The sequence below is a fragment of the Heptranchias perlo genome, unplaced genomic scaffold (genome assembly GCF_035084215.1).
Source record: "Heptranchias perlo isolate sHepPer1 unplaced genomic scaffold, sHepPer1.hap1 HAP1_SCAFFOLD_269, whole genome shotgun sequence".
Lineage (NCBI taxonomy): Eukaryota > Metazoa > Chordata > Chondrichthyes > Hexanchiformes > Hexanchidae > Heptranchias > Heptranchias perlo.
The window spans coordinates 269,339-293,100 of NW_027139281.1; the positions used below are offsets into that span (position 1 = coordinate 269,339).

Genomic DNA, 23,762 nt, shown 5'->3' on the forward strand with positions numbered 1-23,762 from the left:
TGTCTGGAAGATTATGGCCAGTACCTGTGCAATTTCCCCCTTTACTTCCCTCAGCATCCTCGGGTGCATCCCATCTGGATCAGGTGACTTATCTATTTTAAGTACAGCAAGCCTTTCTAGTACCTCTTCTTTCTCATTTTTTAGCCCATCCAGTATCTTAACTATATCTTCCTTTATCGAGAATCTGGCAGCATCTTCTTCCTTGGTAAAGAACAATGCGAAGTACTCATTTAGTACCTCAGGCCATGCCCACTGCCTCCATGAGTAGATCTCCTTTATGGTCCCGAATCGTCCCCGCCCCTCCTCTTACTACCCGTTTACTGTTAACATGTCTGTAGAAGACTTTTTGATTCCCTTTTATGTTTTCCGCGATTCTTATACTCTCTCTTTGCCCCTCTTATTTCCTTTTTCACTTCCCCTCTGAACTTTCTATATTCTCTCTGGTTGGCACTTGTGTTATCAACCTGACACCTGTCATAGGCCACTTTTCCCCGCTTCATCTTACTCTCTATCTCTCTTATTATCCAGGGAGCTCTGGCTTTAGTTGCCCTACCTTTCTACCTCGTTGGAATGTACCTTGTCTGTACCCAAATCATCTTTTTAAAAGCCGCCCACTGCTCAATTATAATTTTGCCTGACAATCTTTAATTCCAATTTACCGGGGCCAGATCTGTTCTCATCCCACTGAAATTGACCCTCCTCCAATTGAGTACTTTTACTTTAGAGTGGACAGTGTCCATTTCCATAGCTATTCCATTCCTTATGATACTGATCGCTGCTCCCTAAATGCTCCCCCACTGACACTTGCTCCACTTGGCCCGCCTCATTCCCTTGCACCAAGTCCAGCAATGCCTCCTTCCTCAGTGGGCCAGAAACGTACTGGTCGAGAAAGTTATCCTGAACACATTTCAAAAATTCCTCACGTTCTTTGTGCCTTATATTATTGTTATCCCAGTCTATATTAGGATAGTTGAAATTCCCGGTTATTACTATTTTATGGCTTTTGCACCTCTCTGTAATTTCCCTGCAAATTTGCTCCTCTATATCCGTCCCACTGGCTGTTGGCCCATAGAATACACCAAGTAGTGTAATCGCATCTCTATTGTTCCTTAACTCGAACTCAGTACCCAGGAGAAATTGCCTAGTTCCTGGGAACTTTGTATCAAGCAGAAGTTAGCAGCAAAAAGTGTTCGTGGTGGGACTGAGAAATGCTTTAACAGCCGGCACCCTGTGAAACAGAGCTCCAAGTATCGGTTTAAATAAAGTCCTGAACTGACAGAGCGGTGGGCAGATGAGGATTGAATTAAATCCCAATTCACTGAATCTAAACAAGGTTTAAATAAGTGAACCTGTCAGGAGTGGGATTCCTGAGCTTGTGTGTGAGCTGAAACTGGATCGGTCCCGTTCTGTAAAGACTGAATGGCAGGCGGCTCCCAGACAGGGCTCAGGCCGGGACTGGCAGCTCTCCGCTGGGAACGGCTGGATTGGAGAGCGGGGCTCCTGCGGTGCTGCTGCTGCTTCCGCCTCTTCGAGTCCCTGTGGCGGTCGGTACCGATCTCCCTCCTATGGATCCGGCTCCAGGTGGGCGCTGTGGACCTCGTGGCGCAACGGTAGCGCGTCTGACTCCAGATCAGAAGGATGCGTGTTCGAATCACGTCGGGGTCATTGCATTTTCGCAACGTTTCAGTGTCACTCTGTTTTATCGCGGGGCAGTCTTTCAGGGATGGTCTGTTCACTGTGTGTAAAATAATATTTATCATAGAATGAACACACCACAGAAGGAGGCCATTCAACCCATCAATCCCTTACCTGCCTTTTGTAAGACCAATCCCATTGGTCCCATTCCCCGTCCCTTTCCCCGGGGCCCTGCATTTTCCCCTTCAAGTATTTATCAAATTTCTTTTTGAAAGCCACGATTGAATCTGCTTCCACCGCCCTTTCAGGCAGCACATTCCAGATCATAACCATTCGCTGCGTAAAAAAGATTTTCCTCATGTCGCCTTTGGTTCTTTTGCCAATCACCTCAAATCTGTGTCCTCTGGTTCTCGACACTTCCGCCAATGAGAACAGCTTCTCTTTATTAACTTTATCTGAACCCTTCATGACTTTGAACACTTCTATCAAATCTCCTCTGAACCTTCTCTGCTCTGAGGAGAACAACCCCAGCACGGGGTAAATGCGGTCAATTAGCTCCAATTTATTTATTTGGGCATTAAACAAAATGTGAAAGACTGGCAAGGCGTTGTGTGAACAGAGCTCACTGCTTTAAGACAATAAATCCAATCACTGCGTGGGCGCTGGGTTCAAATCTCACTATTGAGAGAATTTCTGACAATGTTCATTTTGATCTGTTCGCAGAAAACCCGATTGTCGTGCGATGGAGCAGAGGATGTGAAAGAAGCTGAAAGTGGAAGTGCAGATATTAGTTTCATCACAGTGACTGGACACGTTTCCACAGGTTCGGGCCTCTCACCTTAAGATTCTTTCCAGCAGAGTGGGACAGGTGATCAGAGTGACCGGGCTCCAGCGGCGCAATCGGTCAGTGCGCGGTCCTTATCTGACAGAACAGGGTCGGGAAATACCGAGGTTGTTAATTCGAGTCTCACCGAGATCAAACCATCCTTTTGCTTGTGAACATTTCGACCGGAGTTGAAGGTACAAATGGTTTGTTCCAAAATGCATCTTATTTGAATTGCCATGTGGTTCCTCCGGTCTACGCTGTTGCAATAGCAGATGAGATGTTCAGTATTACTTGTTTACAGGAGGGAGGCTGCAGTTTTGGAGACACAAACTATGATTTTGATCCATCGACAAATCGTGGGATTTAACTGGAGCTTTAAACCAGCGCCTTAGACCGCTCAGCCAGGATACTTTCCATCCTACACTTCAGGAGCTAGTTTTACAGGAATAGAATTACTACAAGCAAGAATTCTACCCCTCCAGCACCAATGCTCACACGGCAGCAGGATGCATGTGTCCAGTTAGAAACCTGTCTGAAGGAACATTCAGTCTGACAGAGCCGGAAGTCCAGCAGATTGACTTTCGGTCTGAGCAGATGATGAGTCTCCTCCTTGAGAGTGTTTCGCCAATCCAGCTCAGAGTGGATTAAGAATCATGAATCCGGGTGTGACTGGAGCCACTTGTGTAAGATGAAGTGTCGGGGGCAGTTTCCCGTCCTTGACGGACATTAATGATCCTGTTGCGGATTTGCTGCAAAATTTCACTTCCCAGCTCCCGAAACTAAAATCCAACTCTGGTGGGACTCGAACCCACAACCTTTGAATGTCCCCTCCAACCATTTAAGTAGAAGTCCAACACGCTACCCATTGCGCCACAGAGTCAGTTATGTTATGAAAGGGGGAGCGGGGATCCTGTGCTGTGGTTGAGGCGGTCAGGCTGCTCCTGCTTCCGCCTCTCACATTCCGAGAGCCGGGGCGGCAGTCTGCACCGATCGCCCTCCAATGGATCCGGCTCCAGCCGCTTGTTGTGGGCCTGGTGCAAGAACAGTCGCGTCTGACTCCACATCAGAAGGCTGCGTGTTTTGAACCAGGGAGAAATCACAACATTTTCACTGTGGCTCAGGGCCCTGCCGACTGATTTTAGATCGGGACAGTGTTTTAGTGATGGGATGTTCAGTATTTGTGCAACAATATCAAAAATAATTTTGATACATTAATGAGCTTTTTCCTGTTACTTTCGATTCACACCCTCTCCAGTTTTATGTAGAAACAGTTAACAATGTTTAAGGGATGTGGTGTGCAGTGTTTGTGGAATCAGTGTAATTAAATTTGATACTTTCATCTGTTCCTTCTCCAACCCAGACCCTTATCATTAGATTTGTACCTTCACCCTGTTTAAAATAGGTTACTCAGTGATAGAAATAAATCAGTAACAACCCCGAAACCTCAGCGGGTATATTTGTTCCAATACCTTGTGATGGTCTCGATTTCCATTCAAATTTTCAATCAGCAATTCCCAACGGGTGTTTTGGGTTTGACAAACTAATTTAAGTACTTGACTGGTTCCTGGAAATGATCCAGTGGAGATTTCCTTACCGGTACAGATATAGAAATAAATACATTCCATCATTTCACAAATGACAGTTGTGTAAATAAATATATCGCGATCTGTAAGATGGAAAAGCAGCTCTTCATGTTCATAAACAAACTTCCACATTTTATTTTATTAATCCACTTACGTTTCAATGTAGAACATATATTCAGAGCATCCCTCTAAACTTGAAGAATGGTAAAACAATTGCAGATTTTACAAACCCGTAACACGCTATCGTATAATTAAGATTAAGGCCTACTTTGTGAAAGTTGTATTCTAATTGTCTTTATGATGTTATGAAAAATATTTCTAGATGTACATCCCCAAATTAACGGAGAAACTAAGATGAAAACCAAAAGGATTTTTCAAAAACAATTTGATCGGTTCCCCTTCTCCTTTCTTTAATTGTTACCTTTTGCTAATTGTTCATCTTGATCCGTTTGCTTCATTTTTCCTCAGTCATTTATGGTGAATTTTCTATCTGTTAACGTTCTTAAATATTTGATTTGTTTCCTCTCTCCATATTGACTTGTGATTTGTTGATCTCCATGTAAAAGTCTGAAACAGAAATGTGTTTATATTCAGGCGTGACTCTGAAGTGTGAGACCGAGAGGTGATGCCGGATGTGTGACCGAGAGAACAACTGCTGGAGGCGGAACTGTCCGTAACCTAACATACCCCCTGTGACATTGCTCATGGTGGGTCGGATGACAATGTTTTATATTGACTGAACGGCTATGTATACAACACACAACGGATTTTAATGCTGCTTTAACTCCACAAAGTATAATCACCATAAATGACCAAAGTCTCAGATCAGTTCGAATTGAATTACTGTTGGTGAGGGGAGTTTGTACATTGGAAGGAGTTTATATATTTACAGCTCCAGGTAAACCTGCAAACCTCCCTCACCTGTAGGTGACGTCACCATGAGGTGTCGACCTTTCTTTGCGCTTCTGGTCTTCTGAAGTGTGATTGAACCTGACCAAAAGTTTCCTATAATTAGTGAGGAAGGAAGGTATCAGTGTAAATGGGAGATATAAACGTGGATATTTCACTGGGTACCATGGGAACCAGATACACTGCTCATTCCAGTTATTGGTCCAGCAGGAAACAGAAATCATTCTCTTCAACTGTACTCGCCCGAAGGAAAAGGAAACAGTTCTTTGTTTTAGCTTCTTCTGTTGGTTTACGTTCACTCACCGAGAAAGTGAGAGAGAGCGAGAGACTGAGAGACTGAATTGGCTTTTTCACTTTATAATCAATTATATTTTGTTGCTTAATTCACAAATTGGGTAAATATCACCAAAGGCCCCGACCAAACGGGCACTTTGAGCAGCTCAGCCACGGAGCCAAATCAAACTGCAAATTCACCACCTCCTCTCACTGATACCTGTCAGATACCCGCCACTGTCTGGTGGAGTTTGAGGCCGTTTGGTACATTTCTATATCTCTTGTCTATTTCGCTGTGTTCACCGACACTGTCTGTATCTCTCGCTGTGTTTATCTCTCTGTGTCAATCTGTGGGTTGATTCTGAATGAAAAATGAAATAAAACAAATGAGTCATCGGCTGGGCCAGTGGCGCAATGGATAACGCGTCTGACTACGGATCAGAAGATTGTAGGTTCAACTCCGACCTGGCTCGGATTTATGCAACTTTCCCTCTGACACTGGGGAACTGAGAATCAAATTTCATAATAAAATATTGTTTATGGTGAATCAGCGAAGAATAATTTTCAATCAGTTATGTATAGAATGAAACTGTGACCACAACGTGTTTGCAACAAGCCGCCTTTTAAGTTGATGTCCGGCTCGCTAACATTGCAGCACGAGGTGTGGGCACCGCACTGATAACCTTCAGGTGTATCCGGGCCTTTCAGACACTTCGTGTGACACAAGAGCTTTCCAATCCCCGCCAGCTCCTGGACACCGAGACTTCCGTTCGAAGCAGCATTCACCGCCAGGACCGCTATTCCGCTCCCTTTGCCGGTCTGCATAAAATCCGATGCTAAAATTACAAAGTAGGACGGACAGTATCTGGAAAACAGTTCAACTTTCAGTGTTCAGACTTTGGTGAGAGCTGTGAACAGGACTTTGGGTAAATATAAATTGGGTGTGGATTAGGAGTGCGCTGTTCTGTTATAAACTGTGTGTGTGTATATATGAGTGTGATGTTTATATATGAACTGTGGGTGTGTATATATGAGTGTGATGTTTATATATGAACTGTGGGTGTGTATATATGAGTGTGATGTTTATATATGAACTGTGGGTGTGTATATATGAGTGCGATGTTTATATATGAACTGTGGGTGTGTATATATGAGTGTGATGTTTATATATGAACTGTGGGTGTGTATATATGAGTGTGATGTTTATATATGAACTGTGGGTGTGTATATATCAGTGTGATGTTTATATATGAACTGTGGGTGTGTATATATGAGTGTGATGTTTATATATGAACTGTGGGTGTGTATATATGAGTGCGATGTTTATATATGAACTGTGGGTGTGTATATATCAGTGTGATGTTTATATATGAACTGTGGGTGTGTATATATGAGTGTGAGGTTTATATATGAACTGTGGGTGTGTATATATGAGTGTGATGTTTATATATGAACTGTGGGTGTGTATATATGAGTGTGATGTTTATATATGAACTGTGGGTGTGTATATATGAGTGCGATGTTTATATATGAACTGTGGGTGTGTATATATGAGTGCGATGTTTATATATGAACTGTGGGGTGTATATATGAGTGTGATGTTTATTCATGAAGTGCGGATTGACCGGGAGGGGTAATTCCTCCTGGGGTTTTATTTTCTTCCAACATAATGACACAAAGTTCAATTTGCAGTGGGGCGGTAATCGCTCAGTTGGGAGGGCGTTAGAATAAAGATCTAAAGATCTCGGGTTTCACAAGTTTGAGTTATTTAGTTTCTGCCTCTTTGAATCCCAGAATCATTGAATGGTGACAGCACGGAGGGAGACCGTTCGGCACGTCGAGTCCGTGCTGGCACTCTGCAAGAGCAATCCAGCTTGTCACAACCCCCCGCCCCACTTCCCCAGTTTACCCGTAGCCCTGCATTTTTTCCCTTCAAGTACTTATCCAATTCTCTTTTGAAAGCCACGATTGAATCTGCCTACAGCACTCACTTAGGCAGTGAATTCCAGATCTTAACCACTCGCTGTGCAAAAGCGTTTTTCCTCATGTTGACTTTGATTCTTTTGCAATCTCCATAAATCTTTGTCCTCTGGTTCTTGACCCTTCCGTCCATGGGAGCAGTTTCTCTCGATCCACTCTGTCCAGAATCTTCATGTTTTTAAAAACATCGACGAAATATCCTCTCAACATTCTCTGCTCAGGAGAACAACCCCAGCTTCTCCAGTCTATCCACGTAACTGAAGTCCTTCATTCCTGGAACCTTTCCAATAAATCTGTTCTGCACCTTCTCAAAGGCCAAGAACTGGACACAATACTGCAGTTGTGGCCGAACCAGTGTTTTATAAAGGTTCATCATAACTTCCTTCCTGATGTACTCTATGCCTCTATTTGTAAAGCCCGCGATCCTGTATGCTTCTTTAACCGCTTTCTCAATCTGCCCGGCCATCTTTAAAGATTTGTTCACATGAACCCCCAGATTTCTCGGTTCCTGCAGCTCCTTTCGAATTGTGCCCTTCAGTTTATTTCTCCTCTCCTCGTTCTTCCACCAAAATGTATCGCTTCGCACTTCTTTGCGTTAAATTTCATCTGCCATGTTTCTGCCCATTCCACCAACCTGTCTTTGTCCTGTCACTCTCCTCCTCACTGTTGTTGGACTGGAAAAATACGCTTGTGAACACAGATCCAAAACCTCCAGCCTCCCCTCACCTAACCTGATATATATATAATAAAGAATGATTAGCCACTCCTATCCTCACAAAAATTCGATCGTTAAATCGCACATGTCGCATTTAGGTAGCAGCAAAGCATGATGGGATACTTGACCATTATGGGAGCAGTTCGTAACCCACACTGTAAGAGCTGACAAAGGCAGGTTTGTTGGATTTATGGCCACCCCCTCGCTTATCTCCAGAACACACTAAGGAATGTTTACTCAAGGACATTGTTTATCCTAACTAACTCACTTGGGATGATTAAGGGAGAAGCGGTGGATATCTCCAAGGTCACCCCAGCACAAAAGGGAGCGAGGGATGAGCTGGTCAGGACTTGTGAAGACCCCCGCCCAGTCTCAATGTTTGGGACTTATGTGTTTACTGATAAGGGTCCTCCTCAGGAATGTGAGATGTTTAATGTCATGGGACGACCCAAGGTCGCACCTGACAAGTGAGTGGCAGACTATACCACCCAATGAAACCCACTGTAGTTACATAAACATGTACCCTCACCTTTCACAGCAGGTGGGTGTTGCTTATTGAAAGGTGTAAACATGCTTGTAGTGCTGATGTTCCTTTGAGAGTTAGTCACGAGCTTGAGGAAGCTGCCACTCTCCCTTTGTGCGCAAAGTTTTCTAATAAACTTTAACTTTGTCAGCAGTTCTGTCTCCGTCTGGTTTTGCTCCAAAAATTCGAGTCTAACAGTTGGTGTCAGAAGTGGGATACTGCGCTGCAGGTCGGCTAACGGATCCTGTATTGGAGGGTACGTGGTATAGTGAAACAGGATAGCCCTGTACTCCAGATGGGGGGTGCCCCTGCATAAAGCCCTCGAGGGTGAGGCCGGTAGCCTATGGTAGGGGCTCGGCTCATTATTGGAGACAGGATTGGCAGTGGCACTTGCCGCAGTATTAAAATTATCCACGTAGTAAAATTCCTCACGGAGACCAGGGATTGACGGAATTGACTAGACCTGTAGATATATAAGATATAGTGTAAGTGTTTGTTTGCTTAGAGTATAAGTTTATGCCGCTATTCCGATACAGTATAAGGTTGGATTTTGAGAGTCACGTGGTGATGGACACGGACAAGGGTGGTGGTTTATCTCAAACACCGAGCCTGAGCCTGAATTAAGAGGACCAAGTCCCACGTGACGGCCAGGATCAAGTAGGCGAAGGGAACGACAACCACCACAGGATCGTGATCCGGGGACCAGTGAGTGTGTATAAATTAGACTATAAGGTGATACGTTTGTGCCGATTAAAGTATAAGATTAGAGTAAAATAAATTAAAGTATAAGATAGAGCATAAGGATATCCGTAATGATTGACATGAGTAACGAGGGGAAACCCCTTCCTCCGGACGTCCCGGCTCTGCCCACCAGTGTCTCTGTTGTAAAACGAGTCCAAGAGGCTAATTTAAAATATCAAAGTGCAATGATCAGGAACGGATGGAAGGAAACGAGTCCAGTAGTCGATCAAATAGAGTGGTGGGCGGGACACAAGGCTGCTAAACAAATTAATTATGGTACCGTTCTGCTCGCTAGTTGGGCAGATCAGACAGGATATTTAATCGTGGACAAATGGGGGAGACCGTCTCCTCCACAGGACTTTTTGAGACCTGTACAAGAGGCTAAAGTTCGAGTTTGCAGCCTTTTGGATCTGGAAGTGCCAGCAACGGAGGAGTTAGACGATTTACAGGAATGTGGGGGGAATGGTTAAGGCAATGGAGGCTCTGCAGCACAAAACGCCGCAGCCTGAGTGCCTCCCGAATACAACCGTATCTGCCCTTCGGCACCGGTACAACCTGGAAATGGGGAGCCGAAGTCCATGGCCCCTGTCCGAGTAAATCCAAACCCAGCCGGAGGGGCAGCAAATGGGGAAATGGGAGGCAGGGGCACATTGGGGGGAATCTCAGCCTTTAACACCACAGGAGAGATCCAGCCTGATCCTTCTCATTCCCGACCTGAAGTGATATAATCCCATTGTCGACGTATGGGCAAAGATACAAAGCGCCGCCCGACATTTTAATCTGTCCATAAAGGACATAAAAGATATCATTGAGGTTAAGTGCCTCTCTGCTGTCTTTGGGGCGTTGCCCCCTTGGGATTTGCAAGTCCCAGCCACTATGGTCGAGTATGACACCCAATTTGAAGCTCTAAAGACCTGGGTTCAAGATGGATTGGGTAACGGCACTGCCACCTGGACAGAACTCACGGCCCCACGACAAAACCCTGGGGAAGACCCCAGTGCGGATATTGACCAGGTAATTGAACGGTATGAACATTGGGGACAGACCAACGGCATCCCCGCCAAACACAACGATCCAAGATTTATAGATAGCTTAATTCGGGGACTGGATAAACCAGACCAAACAGCGCTTAGGATGGGGGCCAGTCCACAGGCCACTGAGGCAGGGCTTCGGGAATGGACTAGTCGGCTTTTCGGGTTCTATCTGACAGACACCCACACTCACCGCCAGGGCCACACCCTATCCGTCCTGCCGTGGATCCTGCACCACACTAGCCCAAAAATTAAAACAGAACCGGTAGCAGTAGCCCGAGAGGATCGTGCCTGCTCTAATTGCCAGGAAGCAGGCCATTTATATCGAGACTGCCCCGTGTAAAGGAAACCATGAACCAATTGTGGGCGCCCGGGGCATAGCCAAGCCACGTGTTACGGAAAGGGTGGGGGGAAGGACAGGGGCCCCGGGGGACCACTCAGGGGTCACAAAGACCAACAAAGGGTGGGTTATCCGACCGTGAATTGGAGGGACTGCGAGCTCTCCTCCTCCCATCTTCCCCTCATCAAGAATTGGACACCACGGCCTCCTCCGTCGGAGGACCGGGGGCCACCCGCCCGTGTCTAAACGTACAGTTAGGAGGCCGGCAGTATTGTGCTCTTTTATACACGGGAGCCTCGGTGTCGATAACCGACTCAGATTTTCCTACCGTAAAAAAAATACATATCAGCGGGGTTCGTGGGGAGAGCGTGATCCTTCGCCAGAGCATTCCAATCCCCCTGCAGCTCTGCCCTCCGGGCCAGGCTCTGGGAAGGTCCCAATAACCAGGGTCTGATTTTGGGAATGGACATCTTGCACCAGATAGAGGCGAACCTGCTTCTAAGTGACCACTCACTGCAAATAGGGGGGCCGGGAGGGGGAGGTTTCCCTTTTCAGCAGATTATACCCAACAGTGTGGGGTACAGGTCCTCCGACCGATTGAGCGTGCTTGGGCGGAGGAAGGGCTATGGGGGAAAGTTTGCGCAGCTTACCCTCTCGCATGGGCTACCCACAAGCTAGATTGCGGTAGGGCACAGATGGACCCTGTCAGGGTTCACGGACCCTACCACGAGGCTCACCGACAGTATCCCCTCCGGCCGGAGGCCCAACGTGCCGTTGAGTCAACAGTGGGAGATTTGTTAGAAACCGGGATAGTGATTGAGACCCGTTCCCGGACCAACTCCCCCGTATGGCCTGTACAAAAGCCAGATGGGTCCTGGAGGCTGCCCATAGATTATACGGCCCTGAACAAAGTCACAGACAAACTCCACGCTCTAGTAGCAAACCCCGCTGCCATTTTAAACGGCCTCCACCCAGGCCTGTCCATATTTACGGCACTGGACATCCAAAACGGGTTCTGGACCTGTCCTCTGGACGCTGGGTCCCGGGAATGTTTTGCCTTCACTGTGCGGTCCACTCAATATACCTGGACCCGGCTGCCCCAGGGATTCCACCATTCCCCCATTATTTTTCACGAGAGTCTGGAAAAGGCTCTCCAACAGGCAATGGTGGATGCCCGCATGCAAACCTCCGCCTGTCTCCAGTATGTAGACGACTTTCTCATCAGAAGCCCTTCACCCTCAGATCATTTAGACGCCCTAACATGTGTTTTGGAGACGCTAATCGTCGGAGGTTTTAAACTGAATCCGACTAAGGCCCAGGTGGGGCTCACATGGGTTATCTATCTGGGTCAGATCATCTCCCCAGAAGGGAGGACGTTAACCCACAAGAGGGTCCCAGCACTTTTACAAATGCCTGTCTCCGTCCTGCGGAGTGTAATGGGTTTGTTCAATTACTGCCTCACGTACGTAACTGACTTCACCGAATTGGCAAGTCCCATAAACAACCTCCTAAAGGGAGGGCCCCCGGGAGAGGCGAGACTGGATTGGACACCTGAGGCAGTCGAAGCTTTTGAAATGGTCAAAATCACTTTGGCTAATGCACCTGCCCTGGGTCTCCCGGACCCTGCAAAACCCTCCCATTTGTGGAATTGGGTGGGCAATCGGGCGTATAGTGCGGTGGTGGGACAATTCCGGGACGATCACATCCGGCCGGTGGGGTACTATTCCTGCCCAATACCACCCTCTATGACAGGACAGCCTCCATGTCTGGCCGCCACCGACTGTGCGGCACCGGCTGTAGAAGCAAGGGAGCCCATGGTAGGTCCCGGTAAAGTTATCCGACACACCCGTCACAGCCTCGTTAAACTCCTCACAGGCAGCGTAAAAACAACTTCCAATCAGGGGCGTGCGAGATGGGAGGCGTGTTTGTTCGGTAAGGGGATCCGGATTGAGGTGATAACTGACCCTCGAACGAACCCGGCGTCTTTCCTGATTGATGAAGGGACTGCTCATGATTCACGACTATTTTACGCTACTAGAGTCAGGGACCTCTCCTTACGGAACCCATCGTCCGGGCCTGTTTAGAAATGTCTGTAGACGGGTCCAGCTTTTACCACGAGGGCCGACGGGTCAACGGATGGGCCGTGGTGGGTCCGTCAGGACAGACTCTTGCTCAAGGGGCCTTGGGAACGGAGGAGGGGGGCAACTGGCAGAGATCACCGCGCTCACCAAAGCCCTCCAATTGGCGGAAGGGACAACGGCGAACATATAAACTGACAGCCAGGATGCTTACTCTGTCGTCCATGACTACTCGCGTCTCTGGCAGCGACGAGGCTGTTTGACTACCTTAGGCCACTTAATTAAGCACGGCCCCTGCGATCGCCGAGCTTATTCGGGCAGCGAGTGGTCCCACCTTGGGGGCTGTCATTAAGATTCGGGCCCATCAGACGGAGGAGACCCCGGAAATCAGAGGGATCCGGGCTGCGGACTTGGCCGCTAAGCAGGCTGCCTCCACCCTCCCTGTGACGGCTCCTAATTCTGCAGAGGGGAAGCACAAGGGAAGGGTTCCGAAGCTAGCGAGGTAACAAGGGAGTCCCTCCTAACCGCGTACCTCTCTGAGTCCCCCGAGAATATCCACCTCTGGGTGCAAGAGGGAGCACATCAAGACGCCCAGGGGTTTTGGCGTCATGAGACCCGGTATGCGGTCCCTGGAGCCTTTAGACGAGCCCTGGTACAATCCGACCATGAACCCACACACCTGGGAGGGTACAAATTATACTACCTCATAGCTGACACCTGGTGGTGGCCCGGCCTGGCCAGGGAAATCCACGAGTCCGGGCGCTTCTGTTTGCCCTGTCTCCAAACGGGAATTGCCCCCTCCCTCCCAGTGGCGGGTACAGCCATGTTTTTGTCATCATTGACCTTTTCACTCGCTGGGTGGAGGATTTCCCGACCAGGGGGAATACGGCCGAAGCAGCAGCAAAAATCCTAGCCATGGAGGTCATTCCTCGCTGGGGAGTGCCCGACCAGATAGATTCGGATCAGGGAACTCATTTCACCGGCAAGACAATGAAACAGGCTTTGGCTCTTTTGGGGGTCCGACAGCGGTTCCACATCCCCTGCCATCCTCAATCGTCTGGAATGGGAGAGGGAATGAACCGCACGCTAAAACAATCCATCAGTAAAATCATCCTGCAGACCGGTAAAGGGTGGAACACCGTCCTCCCCGCTAATCTTTGGCGATTACGGGCCACGCCAGCCAAAAGCACCGGCTTTACACCATTCGAACTAATGACTGGACGGGCCATGGTGTTACCCCAAGACGCACCCCCACTGGGCACAGGGGACACCTCCCAGTTCCAAAACACCCTCCAGACATACCTGCGTCTGCTCAGTGAGACCAACCAGGCTAACCATTTCCGGGTCCAGCATTTACAGGAGGCACACTATCTCTCTAGATGTCAGCGTCTCCCTCCTCAAGCTGATTGCTGCAGCATGAACGGATCGGACTGGATTGGAACAGGACGTGTGGAGGGGTTAACAGATGCGTAAGAAATCGTTCAGAATAATGCGAATCAGATCTCTTGTTTTTTTTTCCAGGACCAAGGTCAGAAGATCGAGTCAATTGTTTAGGATGTTCTGTATCTCTCTCTCTGCCTTACAGGTACACGGGCCGGCCCCAGTACTGTCACCGCTACCGGACATATTGACTCTCCAACTATTGGTTACCCAGGCGGGAATATTTCCCTCCTCTTCATCCTCCCCTCTGTTTCTTTCCCCTTTTCCCAGGTCTATCGGACCCCTCTTCGCCTACCCCGGCCCAGCACTGGTCCCTGAATCTGGGGCACTGGCGACTTTGACACTATGAATTGGTCCGTATCAGGGATGATAGGATTGTTGGGACTGCTGGTTTATGGACGGGCAGCTACTGACTCGGAGTTAGAATGGTGCCGGGACGAGTTTGGTACACACACGTGCTATCTGGATGATAGCCGAGGTGGGTATGTGTTCGTTACGCTACTTAATGTGTGCCATCCCCAGTCCGGAGTTTAGCTTCACCCCGGAAATTCCTGTACGAATTGGACATGAGGAGCTGGTGGACATACACCAGGACAACACGACCTTTCTTCAAGTGTCTGAAGACATTAGGAACGACGTATGGAACTACATCAACACGTTTGGATATCCAATACCTCCATTGCCCGAACACCTGAGACAGTTACGAGAGAAGGTTGAACATTCCCAGCAGGTGTATTATACCATGGAACAGGGGAGCAAGGAGTTGAGGAAAGACATAGACGCGATCAAGGTGACCATGTGGTGGGATGTCTTATGGGACTGGGGACGAAATGGACAGATTCACCCATGGATCCGACTAATTTCCCATGTTTTGGTCATGGTGCAGTTTATACTGGTCTTTATTCTGCTATGTGTGGCATGTAAGAAATGTAAACGGGCTGTGGCAAAACATCTGGCTGGACAGGAGGTGAAAACAGCTGGTGTATGCGCCCTTCCCCCACCCGTGCTTCAGACGATTTCAGCCGCTTGTGGGAAAAATCAAGTGTGTGGGTGAGGAGAGCAGCAGGAGATTGAATCGGGAATGGTTTTAATGTAAATGACTAATTCCCCTCTTTTGCTGCAGACCCGGTGCCTCGACGGGCGGCCGCCTGGACAGGACTCATGTCGGATCATATGTGACCAATACAGGATCCCCCTGGAATAGCCAGTGGGCTGGGGAGGGGAGAGGGCGAGTAAATTAGGTTGATTATTAGACAAAACCTCAGTCACTTGCGCTCTTGCTTTTCCCTGAATAATCCAATGTCCAGGTTTGGAGGGGGGACTGTTGGACTGGAAAATAGGCTTGTGAACAGAAATCCAAAACCTCCAGCCCCTCCTCACCTAACCTGATATGTATATATATATATATATATATATTAAAGAATGATTAGCCACTCCTATCCTCACACACACAAGTAGTTAAATCGCACATGTAGCATTGAGGTAGCAGCAAAGCATGATGGGATACTTGACCATTATGGGAGCAGCTTGTAACCCACACTGTAAAAGCTGACAAAGGCAGGTTTGTTGGATTTGTGTCCACCACCTCGCTTATCTCCAGAACACACCAGGGAATGTTTATCCAAGGCCGAAGCCGACATTGTTTATCCTAACTAGCTCACTTCAGATGATTAAGGGAGGAGCGGTGGATATCTCCAAGGTTACCCCAGCTCAAAAGGGAGTCAGATAGGAAGCAGCTGCTCAGGACTTTGTGAAGACCCTTTGTGTAGTTTCAATGTCTGGGACTTGTGTTTATTGATAAGGGTCCTCCTCAGGAATGTGAGATGTTTAAAGTCATGGGACGACCCAAGGTAGCACCTGACAAATGAGTGGCAGACTATACCACCCAATGAAACCCACTGTAGTTACATAGACCTGTACCACATTCTACAGCAGGTGGGTGTTGCTTATTGAAAGGTATAAACATGCTTGTAGTGCTGACGTTCCTTTGAGAGTTAGTCACGAGCTTGAGGAAGCTGCCACTCTCCCTTTGTGCACAAGGTTTTCTAATAAACTTTAACTTGGTCAGCAGTTCCGTCTCCGTCTGGTTTTGATCCAAAAATTCGAGTCTAACAAGGCTGAGGATTGATTTAACTGAGGTGTACAAATTTATGTGTGGCCGAGATAGACTGGATAGGAAGGACCGATTTCCCTGAGCAGAGAGGTCAATAAACAAGGGGCAGGGCATAGATTTAAAGTGATTGGTAGAAGGATTATTGAGGAGCTGAGGAAAACATTTTTCACCCAGAGGGTGGTGAGTGTCTGGAACTCACTGCCTGAAAGGGTGGTAGAGGCAGAAACCCTCAACTCATTTAAAAGGTACCCGGATATGCACCTGAAGTGACGTGACCTACAAGGCTATGGACCAAGTGCTGGAAAGTGGGATTAGGCTGGGTGACTCATTTTCGGCTGGCGCGGACACGATGGGATGAATGGCCTCCTTCTGTGCCTAAATTTTCTATGATTCTATGATTCTAATTAACAGTAAGCAGGGTAGTTCAGGGATCATGAGAACACTACTGAAGATAAATAACTGCTGGGAACCAAGCAATGTGTCCTTGTAAACCACAGATTAGGGAAGTTCCAGCTCCAGTGACAGAGATGGATCACAACAGGGTATAAAAGTGAGGGGATACTGATGTAAGGGGCAGTTGGGACTGGAGACACCGGAGATCAAGCTCAGGGAGTCCGTGGTTCCATCCAGAGGGCTGATCTCGTCCACACGGGGGATTTGCATGTTTAGTCTGGTATGGGAGAGGAAAGAGAATTTACTCATATATTTCTTAATGAGGTATTAAAGTTGCTGACTCTCAGACTTGTTAATTAATAAGACAATGCATTATTTAGAACCTTCCATCCCTAAGTCTCTCTGCTTCTCTACTTTTAAACTTTGTCCATTTAGTTTAAATTTCACCTCATTTTTCTTCCTCTCAAAATGCATCACGTCACATTTCTCTGCATTAAATTTCACCTGGCCCATTTACTAACCCGTGGACGTCACAGTGAAGTCTCTGACACTCCTCTTCACAGTTGCCCCGGTGCCAATTTTGGCGTCATCTCGAAATTTTCACCTTGTGTCCCACATACCCAAGCTCAGATCATTCTCTGTATTATGGTTAGCAATGGTCCCAACACTGACCCTGTGGGACACCACTGTTCACATCCCTCCAGTCTGCCCTTCACACAACTTCCTATACACACTGCCTCATTCCTTTTAATACGGTAAGTACTAATTTTATCAACAAGCCTCCTGTCCGGCATCTTACCAAACACCCTTTCACAATCAATGTCCACAACATCCACTACATTCACTTTATCAGTAGACTTGAGTTATCTCAAATGATCCATGTTGGCTGTTCTTAGTCAATGTGTTTTTCTTACAAATGTTGAAATGTTTGCTCCACCTCATCTGGTTTGATCTGTTTCAAGACGCAACAGAAAGGTCGAGTTGTCTCCAGGAGTTTAAGATAAATTAGGTTTTAAAAATTATGTTTCAGACAATGAGGGACATCTGGGCTTCGACCCGCCCATTCGGTGCCACAACTCCCACCCCTCACACACTCCGATTGGTTGGAGGACCAACTCACCCCTCAGCCGCCCACCCCTCAAGTCAATTTCCGCTCCTCCTATTGGTCCGGAACTCTCCTTAATCACCAGGGCGGGATTAGTGTTGAGACTGACATCCTGAGGTGCAGTTCGAAAATAAATATTAATTGAACCCGCCAGTTGCAACATTTAATAAAACGAAATTAATAAAAGTTACCGAAAAAATATTTTCTGGAGTTCACCAAAGTGGTGGAGCGTCTGCGCTGTGTGTTTGTGCCGATTTAAATGACACGAAGAGCTGGGCTTTCAGTTTATTTTATTATCCTTGGTCCAAACGCGCTCTTCCTGCTTCCAATGTCTTTGTTTTCCGGCCTGATATTAAGATCATCAATGGCGGCTGCATCACCCAGCATGCAGCGCGGTTCAGATTGTGCCCTATCGGAATCAGTGGAGCCCAGTGCGCAGGCGCAGTAGTGACTGTCAGTGTGTCCTGAGCATGCGCGGCCAGTCGAGGCTGCGGGAGGAGCGCGTTCGGTGCAGGTCAGAGGATCGGAGCAAGAGGCTCAATAAACCCCGGGGCCCGGGTCCGGGCTCAGGCCCAGGCTCAGGCTTTACAAACCCCGAGTGCGGCCCCAGACCCGAATATAAAACAGTGAACATTATCCCCCCCTCACTACCCGCCGGGAAATGAAGGGGAAATGGGGATCGGTCAGGGAGCGTCTGTAAATGAAGGGGAAATGGGGATCGGTCAGGGAGCGTCTGTAAATGAAGGAGAAATGGTGATCGGTCAGGGAGCGTCTGTAAATGAAGGAGAAATGGTGATCGGTCAGGGAGCATCTGTAAATGAAGGGGAAATGGGGATCTGTCAGGGAGCGTCTGTAAATGAAGGAGAAATGGAGGTCGGTCAGGGAGCGTCTGTAAATGAAGGAGAAATGGTGATCGGTCAGGGAGCGTCTGTAAATGAAGGAGAAATGGTGATCGGTCAGGGAGCGTCTGTAAATGAAGGAGAAATGGTGATCGGTCAGGGAGCATCTGTAAATGAAGGGGAAATGGGGATCTGTCAGGGAGCGTCTGTAAATGAAGGAGAAATGGTGATCGGTCAGGAAGAGTCTGTAAATGAAGGAGAAATGGTGATCGGTCAGGGAGCGTCTGTAAATGAAGGAGAAATGGTGATCTCTATATCTTCAGTCATCCAGGGAGCTCCAGCTTTGGATGCTGTTCCTTTCCACCTCGTGGGAATCTGTCTACTCTGTACCCAAACCAACTCCTCCTTGAAGGCCTCCCACTGTTCAATTACTGTTCTGCCTGCCAATTTTTGATTCCAATCCACACGGACAAGATCCCTTTTTCACTCACTGGAATTAGCCCTCCTCCAGTTAAGAATTTTCACATTTGACTGTCCCCTGTCCTTTTCCATAACTGTTCTAAACCTAATGAGATTATGATCACTGCTGCCCCACTGAAACATGCTCCACCTGCCCCACTTCATTCTCCACACCGAGCCCACTGCTGTGCTCACACTCACTCACACTCTCACACACTCACTCACATTCACTCTCACATTCCTCTCTCACCCTTTCACTCATGGATTCGGGCCACTGAAAGATGATGCGATGGGTTTGGATTTCAGCACAGGGAGGAGGGAGAGTGTGTGGGACGGGGATTTACAGCTTTGAGGAATGAGAGAGGAAATAATGTTCCATCGAAAGTAGAGTTGTCTGATCTGAATTTCTATCCTGTACTTACATTGATAACTTTTATGAACTCCTTTTACAGGGGAGGATTTGCAGAGGGAAACTCAAACCAAAGATCACATCAAGATCTGACAGAGTCACTCGATTCATCAGGACCTGAATATCATCGGCCTTTGAATGTGGAAGGAGAAATGTTTGTCTGTTCTATCCATGGGAGATGGTTTCAAACATCAGTGTGAGTGGAAAAGCAACGAGACACACACACCCGAGTGAGAGTGTTCCAGTGCACTGACTGTGGAAAGAGCTTTAACCAGTTACACAGCCAGAAAAAACATCACACCATTCACAGTTGGGAGAAACCGTACACGTGTTCTGTGTGTGGACGAGGTTTCAACTGATCGTCCAACCTGGAGAGACACAAGGACACCCGGACCATGGAGAAACCGTGGAAATGCGGGGACTGTGGGAAGGGATTCAATTACCCGTCACAGCTGGAAACTCATCGACGCATTCACACTGGGGAGAGGCCGTTCACCTGCTCCGTGTGTGGGAAGGGATTCAGTCAGTCATCCGGCTTCCTGACACACCAGCGAGTTCACACTGGGGAGAGACCTTTTAAATGTTCTGACTGTGAGAAGAGGTTTGAATGCAAAAGTAACCTGCTGACACACCAACGCACTCACACTGGGGAGAGGCCGTTCACCTGCTCAGTGTGTGGGAAGGGATTCAATCGGTCATCACACCTTCTGTCAAACCAGCGAGTTCACTCTGATGAGAGACCTTTTAAATGTTCTGACTGTGAGAAGAGATTTAAAAGCAAAAGTATTCTGCTGACACACCAACGCACTCACACTGGGGAGAGGCCGTTCACCTGCTCTGCTTGTGGGAAGGGATTCACTTGGGCATCCAACCTGCTGAGACACCAGCGAGTTCACACTGGGGAGAGGCCGTTCACCTGCTCCGTGTGTGGGAAGAGATTCACTCGGTCATCCAGCCTACTGACACACCAGCGAGTTCACTCCGATGAGAGACCTTTTAAATGTTCTGACTGTGAGAAGAGATTTAAAAGCAAAATTCATCTGCTGTCACACCAACGCACCCACACTGGGGAGAGACCGTTCACCTGCTCTGCGTGTGGGAAGGGATTCACTCGGTCATCCACCCTGCTGATGCACCAACGCACCCACACTGGGGAGAGGCCGTTCTCCTGCTCTGTGTGTGGGAAGAGATTCATTCAGTCATCCAACCTGCTGAGACACCAGCGAGTTCACACTGGGGAGAGGCCGTTCTCCTGCTCCGTGTGTAAGGAGAGATTCACTCAGTCATCCCTCCTTCTGTCACACCAGCGAGTTCACACTGAGAGACCTTTAAATGTTCTGACTGTGGGAAGAGATTTAAAATCAGAAACGAACTGCTGAGACATCGATGCACTCACACTGGGGAGAGACTTTTCACCTGCTCCGTGTGTGGGAAGAGATTCACTCGATCATCCCACCTTCTGAAACATTAATACAGTCACTAATGTATCCAATCTGGCATTCAAGAGAAACAGACTTACCCAGAGAGTCGTTAGAATGTTCAACTCGCCACCACAAGGAGTAGTTAAGGTGAATAGAATGGATGCATTTACGGGGAAGCTGGATAAGCACATAGAGGAGAAGGGAATATTAGAGTTTGCTCATTGGGTTAGATGAAGAGGGGTTGGAGGAGGCTCGTCTGCAGCATAAACACCGGTATAGTCTGGTTGGGCAGAATTGCCTGTTTCTGTGATGTACATTCGATGTAATTCTATGTAAGCTCCATCTGACACAGTTTTACCAACTCACTGAATCTATCAATTTCCCTTTGTAACTTTATGCTCCCATCTACACTACTCACTGCGCCTCCTAACTCGATGTCAGCGACAAACGTGAGTGTTCGGCTCTCTATTCCTTCATCTCCGTCATTTATACATATCGGAACAAGCTGATGCTCCAGAACTAATCACATCCGGCCAATTTGAGTACATCCCTTATTATCCCGGGCCTCTGCCTCCCACCTTCTAACCAACTCCCGACCCATTTCAATAGGTTGCCTTAAATTCCACACACTCTAATTTTTGTTGACAGTCTCTTATGTGGTCCCTTATTGGATGCCTTTGGAAGTCAATGTCCATCTAACACCCAGAGACACTCCATTATCGAGCACGTTAGTTACATCTTCAAAAAGTTCAACGAGCTTTGTTAGACTTGACTTCCCCTTTACAAATCCATGCTGGCTCTCTCTGATTACTCCATATTTATCCAAGTGCTCAGTCATTCTTTCCCCAATAACGGATACTGGTAACTTCCCCACAACAGGCGTCAGACTGATAGGCCTAGAATTTCCAACTTTATCTCTCCGACCCATCCGAAATAAGGAGTGACATTGACAATGTTTCAATTAAAGCAACAATTCCTAAATCAAGAGAGTTTTGATCGATCATGAGTAAGCATGTACAAGTTCCTTACCTATTCCTCTTATTCCCCTGGGATGGTAAAATCAGGTCCTGGAGATTTGACAATCTTCAATCTCATTGTTTTCTCCATTGCCATTATTTTATTTACACTGAATCCCCTTGATTTATTTACAGTTTTCCTCGTGTCTCTGCTATGTTCGCCTCATCCTTTTCTATGAAGACCGATCTAAATTAAATATTTAGCAACTCTGCCATTTCCTGATTTTCAATTACAATATCACCTCCATCTGTCTTTAAGGGTCCCACATTACTCTTAGTCACCCTTCTTTCTCTTAATATACCTGTAAATACCTTGATTGTTGTCGTTATTTTCCCTCACAAGTTTTTTCTCCTTTTCCCTTTTTGGACCTCTTCGGTTTTTTCGTTTCAGCACCACAATAAACAAGACTTCGCTGTAAAGTTCAGCTCAATAGTTCTCCAATGTCAGAGCGAGAATTGTCTGAACCCCGAATTTATTTAATGTAACAAACACAATCACACTTAATCATCCGTGTATCAACACACTGATGGATACACAAAGATAAACACAGTGAGAAATGCAGGCAGTATCAGGATGCACAGGTAAACGGACAAGGGAAACAGACAAAGATAAAACGGTCTGTGCCTCGAACAGACAGTAACGTGTCGCTGATCGATATTAGTGAGACGAGGTGGGGAAGAGCTGATGTGAGTTGGTGCTGTGGCTTAGTTGGTTAAAGCATTTGTCTTGTAAACACGTAATCCTGGGTTCAACTCCCAGCAGTGTTTTGTGTCACTTGTTATTTTTACCTAATTTGTGGAATTAAGCGACAAAGTCACACTTTGGAATTGGTATTTGTTGAGGTTTGAGGAGGAAACCGATATCAGAATGACTGTTCAAAAACACCATTTCATCGCACAGACAGACCTCTCATAGAATGTGTCTGTAACACTTTAATTTAAGGACACGTTCTTGTTTCTGGGCTCGTCGGGGTCAGGGGATAATTCACGATTTATGTCATTGAGGAGCGAATGGTTGTCTCCTCGACCTCCGGATAGCAGTGATAAAGTTCGAGGATACACAGAAGCGGACAGGGTGGTCGGGGTCTGGAACTCACTGTCTGAAAGGATGGTCGAGGCAGAAAACCTCAACTCATTCAAAAAGTGCATGGATGTGCATTTGAAGTGCCGTAACCGACAGGGCTACGGACCAAGCCCTGGAAAGTGGGAGTAAGCTGGATAGCTCTTTTTCGGCCGTCACAGACACGATGGGCCGAATGGCTTCATTCTGTGCTGTAGCTTTCTCTGATTCTATGATTCCGTGTGTGGGAAGGGATTCACTCAGTCATCACACGTACTGAGACACCAGGGAGTTCAAAAGTGACTACAAGTGTTCATTCTGACAGTTGGGGTTTGTTTCTCCTGATGTTAATATCCCCTATAACTGGGCTGGAGTTTAATATTCTGGATATCTGTTAAATAAATCAGCTTTGTTTTAATCACCTTGTTGTAGATTTTGGTCTTTCCCACCTGAGTGTTTAGCATCACCTGACTGGAGCTCAGAAAGGACAATCTGGGGGGAGGATCGTCCGGTGGGAACAGAACTTCAGCCTGGACACAGTCCTTCAGGGCCACACTGAGAGGGGCAAACGGCACTTTGGTCTTTCTCGTCTCTCTTCACTGACAGTAAAGTCACCGTGCGGCGTCCAGTCTAAAAATGACTGTGGTAATTATTCTATGTAGATTTAACCTGTTTGTGTGACTGTCCTGAGTCTATCATTTAAGGCAGGCGTTGCCTCATTTAAAATAAACCTGTTCAAAATAAATGGGTTATGAATTGTGATTTCCGTGAAGCCAATGTTCCATTCCTTTATATGATTCATGTGCCTGCTCTCCGACAACAGGGTAAATGGTGGAATATCAGCCCTGCTCAGCCGGCAATGATCACGGTACA

The 23,762-nt window shown here is 47.2% G+C and overlaps 3 non-coding genes across 3 annotated transcripts; 2 read left to right on the forward strand and 1 right to left on the reverse strand.

Moving 5' to 3' along the window:
• The first annotated feature begins 1,593 nt into the window (after positions 1–1,593).
• On the forward strand, positions 1,594–1,665 carry trnaw-cca (transfer RNA tryptophan (anticodon CCA)). The gene has a single exon. It is a non-coding gene; the product is annotated as a tRNA-Trp (tRNA).
• A 1,583-nt stretch (positions 1,666–3,248) lies between these two features.
• On the reverse strand, positions 3,249–3,341 carry trnar-ucu (transfer RNA arginine (anticodon UCU)). Its single transcript has 2 exons — positions 3,305–3,341; positions 3,249–3,284 (listed from the first exon to the last, which is right to left on the reverse strand). It is a non-coding gene; the product is annotated as a tRNA-Arg (tRNA).
• A 2,285-nt stretch (positions 3,342–5,626) lies between these two features.
• Positions 5,627–5,699, forward strand: trnar-acg (transfer RNA arginine (anticodon ACG)). Its single transcript has one exon. It is a non-coding gene; the product is annotated as a tRNA-Arg (tRNA).
• The last annotated feature ends 18,063 nt before the right edge of the window (positions 5,700–23,762 follow it).